The sequence below is a fragment of the Mustelus asterias genome, chromosome 7 (assembly GCF_964213995.1).
Source record: "Mustelus asterias chromosome 7, sMusAst1.hap1.1, whole genome shotgun sequence".
NCBI lineage: Eukaryota > Metazoa > Chordata > Chondrichthyes > Carcharhiniformes > Triakidae > Mustelus > Mustelus asterias.
In genome coordinates this window covers 108,669,898-108,674,898 of record NC_135807.1, presented here as the reverse complement: position 1 = coordinate 108,674,898, position 5,001 = coordinate 108,669,898, and the positions used below count along the sequence as shown (strand labels likewise).

The 5,001-nt window shown below is 45.5% G+C and overlaps 1 non-coding gene across 1 annotated transcript; it reads right to left on the bottom strand.

The window, feature by feature from the left end:
- Positions 1–4,621: 4,621 nt before the first annotated feature.
- On the bottom strand, positions 4,622–4,694 carry trnak-cuu (transfer RNA lysine (anticodon CUU)). The gene has a single exon. It is a non-coding gene; the product is annotated as a tRNA-Lys (tRNA).
- Positions 4,695–5,001: the final 307 nt, after the last annotated feature.

The following is a 5,001-nucleotide window of genomic DNA, read 5'->3' as shown; positions in this document are numbered from 1 at the left end:
CCAGAAGAAGTCAAAACAGCAACAGGCATGTCATATATGTGCCAAAATGGGCCATTCAGTGAGTGAATGCTGGAGCAATGATAGTCAATGCAAGAATTGTGGCAAAATGGGTCACACTGCAAAAGCTTGTTCGCTAGACCGCTTCTCCTGAGAAAAAAGTATTTAGAAGACAAATCTGGGTATCTTCAAGAAGAACAAGTTGCATTCTATGAAAAGAATTATGACTGTGAAGAAGAGAATGTCCAGAAGTATGATAAAGACCCCCAACTGGACAGCTTATCCATACAGGATGGATCACATCGATTCTGGGTGATTCTGAAGTGGACAACCAATGAGGAGGTTGACACTGGTGCTGCTGTATCTTTAATTCCTGCAACTACATACCAACAAAAACTGAATCATCTTCCTTTAAAACCAGCTGATGTGATTTTAAGGACATTTTAAGGGTGGCATGGTGGCACAGTGGTTAGCACTGTTACTTCACAATGCCATGAACCCGAGTTCGATTCCAGCTTTGGGTGACTGTAATGACCTCAAGGGTTGACCTCTTGGAGTTTAAGCTCCCTGGTTGAGGTAATGATTGCCTGCCCAATCAGGGAGTGTCACCTGTACATGTATTGAGGAGTGTCAGTGCCACTGATATTCTAGATTCTGACTTTGTACAGGTGGCAATGAACTTGTAAATAAAGTAAATCTGGTGAAGGGACACCAGCCTTGGAGGAGTTATTTCAGTAACTGTCTGTGTGGAGTTTACAAGTTCTCCCATGACTGCATGGGTTTCCTCTGGTTGCTCTGGTTTCCTTCCACAGTCCAAAGATGTGCAGGTTAGGTGGATTAGCAATGCTAAATTGCCCCTTAGTGTTCAAAGATGTGTAGGTTAGGTGGGTCAGCCATGGGGAATGCATGCGGTTACAGGGATAGGGCAGGGGGATGGGCCTGGATAAGATGCTGTTTCGGAGAGTCAGAGCAGACTCGATGGACCAAATGGCCTCCTATTGGACTGTAAGGATTCTATGGTTCTATTGACAGACAGGGAAGAAATTGTGCCATTAAAAGGTTACATCTTGGTCTGTGCAGAAATAAGTAGACTAACAGTGGAGTTGTCTTTTCATGCGATCCGTGTTAATTTTCCAGCTCTGTTTGGAAGATCATGGTTGGAAAGATAAAGCTGAACTGGAATGCTGTCAACTGATGGGTTGATACAAAACAAACCGAAGTCATCTTCTGAATAAATACAACGAGTTCAAGTGAAACTCGAGATAAAGCCGAAATTGCAACCAAAATGTCTCAAAGCAAGAGTTTTATTCATTCATGGGACATGGGCGTCATTGGCTGGCCAGCATTTATTGCCCATCCCTAGTTATCCATGGAGGGCTGTTGAGAGTCAACCACATTGCTGTGGCACTGGAGTAACATGTAGGACAGACCAGGTAAGGGCGGCAGATTTCCTTGAACTTGTGACCCCTTGTGTTTGTCATTTCTGACCTGGGAAAAAGTTTCACCCTATCTATGCCCTTCATAATTTTATAAACTTCTATTAGGTCGCCCTTCAACCTCCATCTTTCCAGGGAGAACAACCCTAGTTTACCCAATCTCTCCTCATAGCTAATACCCTCCATACCAGGCAACATCCTGGTAAACCTTTTCTGCACTCTCTCCAAAGCCTCCACGTCCTTCTGGTAGTGTGGCGACCAGAACTGGACGCAGTATTCCAAATGTGGCCTAACCAACGTTCCATATAACTGCAACATCATATGCCAACTTTTATATTCTATGCCCCGTCCAATAAAGGCAAGCATGCCATATGCCTTCTTCACCACCTTTTCTGCCTGTGCTGCCACCTTTAAGGATCTGTGGACTTGCACACCCAGATCCCTCTGTGTGTCTATACTCCTGATGGTTCTGCCATTTATTGTATAGCTCCCCCCTGCATTAGATCTACCAAAATGCATCACTTCGCATTTATCTGGATTAAATTCCATCTGCCATTTCTCTGCCCCATTTTCCAGCCTATCTATATCCTGCTGTATTCTCTGACAATGTTCACCACTATCCGCAACTCCAGCAATCTTTGTGTCGTCTGCAAACTTACTAATCAGACCAGCTACATCTTCTTCCAAGTCATTTATATATATCACAAACAGCAGAGGTCCCAGTACAGAGTCCTGCAGAACACCACTCGTCACAGACCTCCAATCAGAAAAAGACCCCTCCACTGCTACCATCTGTCTTCTGTGGCCAATGATGCGGAGATGCCGGCATTGGACTGGGGTAAACACAGTAAGAGTTTTAACAACACCAGGTTAAAGTCCAACAGGTTTATTTGGTAGCAAAGACCATTAGCTTTCGGAGCCCTGCTCCTATCCACTCCATCAGATATCCACTCCATCTGACGAAGGAGCAGGGCTCCGAAAGCTAATGGCATTTGCTACCAAATAAACCTGTTGGACTTTAACCTGGTGTTGTTAAAACTCTTTCTATGGCCAAGCCAGTTTTGTACCCATCGAGCTAGTTCACCTGTGATCCCGTGAGATTTAACCTTTTGCACCAGCCTGCCATGAGGGACCTTGTCAAATGCTTTACTAAAATCCATGTAGACGACATCCACGGCCCTTCCCTCGTCAATCATTTTTGTCACCTCCTCAAAAAACGCAACCAAATTTGTGAGGCATGACCTCCCTCGTACAAAACCATGTTGTCTATCGCTAATGAGATTATTCAGTTCTAATTGTTCAGTCATAGAGGTTTACAGCATGGAAACAGGCCCTTTGACCCATCCTGTCCATGCCGCTGTTTTTTTAACCCCTAAGCGAGTCCCAATTGCCCGCGTTTGACCCATATCCCTTTCTACCCATCTTACCCATGTTACTGTCTAAACACTTTTCAAAAGACAAGATTATACCCACCTCTGCTACTACCTCTGGCAGCTTGTTCCAGACACTCACCACCCTCTGTGTGAAATAATTGTCCCTCTGAACCCTTTTGTATCTCTCCGCTCTCACCTTAAACCTATGCCCTCTAGTTTTAGACTCCCCTACCTTTGACTACCAACTGATCGATGTCCCTCATTATTTTATAGACCTCTATACGATCACCTCCAAGCCTTCTACGCTTCAGAGAAAAAAGTCCCAGTCTATCCAAGCTCTCGTTATTACTCAAACCATCAAGTCCCAGTAGCATCCTACCAAATCTTTTCTGCACACTTTCTAGTTTAATAATATCCTTTACTGTTTGGAATAAAGTTGTGACTTGTTTATTTACTGTGTGGAGTTTGCACATTCTCCTCGTGTCTGCGTGGGTTTCCTCCGGGTACTCCGGTTTCCTCCCACACTCCAAAGATGTGCGGATTAGGTTGATTGGCCAGGTTAAAAAAAATTGTCCCTGAGATGTGTAGTTAGCGGGTAAATATGTGGGGGTAGGGCCTGGGTGGGGTTGTGGTCGGTGCAGACTCGATGGGCCGAATGGCCTCCTTCTGCACTGTAGGGTTTCTATGTTACTATTGGTTCGTGTGCGTGGTCGTTTTGCCTGACACATACAGAGGTGTTTGAGTAAAATCCATCATACACAGTGCTGGTTGAGTGAGTCCGCAGGATATTAGAAATACATCGGACAACACTGTTGATCCAGAAACTCAGCTAATGTTCTGGGGACCTGGGTTCGAATCCTGCCACGGCAGATGGTGGAATTTGAATTCAATAAAAAATATCTGGAATTAAGTATCTACTGATGACCATGAAACCATTGTCAATTGTTGGCAAGGTTCAATACAGATATGCGGGGGATGTATTTTACACAGAGGGTGGTGGGGGCCTGGAATGCACTACCAAGCAAGGTGGTTGAGGCAGACACACTAGGATCATTTAAGACTTATCTAGATAGCCACATGAACAGACTGGGAATAGAGGGATACAACAGATGGCCTAGTTAGGAACACATGATCGGTGCAGGCTTGGAGGGCCAGAGGGCCTGTTCCTGTGCTGTATTGTTCTTTGTTCTTTGACTCTGTGACTTAGGTTTTACAACTTCAACAATTCTTTCTCTCTCTAGCCAATCGATCATTTAGGAATTTGTATACTACCCTGGATCCTCGTGATTCCGTCAGTACGATGAACTCTCAAGTCTGTCTCAGTCTCCCTCTCCCTCTCTCTGGTCTGGAGGCGAGCTGCTCTTGTTGCTGCCATGTCCTGAGGCACTTCTGGAGGAAGCTGGAGAGGTGGGTTCTCTCAAACACTGCTAGCAGTGTATACCTGTCTGGCTACCTTCTGGAATTTTCCAAGGATTTGGTCTGTCATAGAATCCCTACAGTGCTGAAGGAGGCCATTCAGTCCATCGAGCCTGCACCAACCACAATCCCACCAAGCCCTTATCCCTGTAACCCCACACATTTACCCTGCTAGTCCCCCGACACTAAGTGGCAATTTAGCACGGCCAGTCAACCTTACCTGCACATCTTTGGACTGTGGGAGGAAACCGGAGCACCCGGAGGAAACCCACGCAGACATGGGGAGAACGTGCAGACTCCGCACAGATAATGACTCAAGCCGGGAATCAAACCTAGGTCCCTGGCGCTGTGAGGCAGCAGTGGTAACCACTGTGCCACCATGCCACCCATAAACAATGGCACCCAACGTGGGGCTCGAACCCATGACCCTGAGATTAAGAGTCTCATGCTCTACCAACTGAGCTAGCCAGGCTTAGGTCTGATTAGTTTCACATCATTGTTGATAGGTTTCAATGGGTGTTAATGAGTTTCAGTGGTGGACCCTTTGTGTTTGTGAGCTATGTATCTCGATGTCTAGTTTCAGCTTTCAATATACATCGAATTTTTCATTTCACTGATGCATGTCTGTCCCATGTATATAGTGGTGACTTTTTTCCTCAGGAAATGTATAACTGTCCTTTTACACATTCTGGTGCATCTTTGGTTTTCAACTGCCTAAGCTCAAATCTTACAAAGGGCTTGTCTCCAGGCAAACTGTTTTGGACTGAGGTAATCCGATC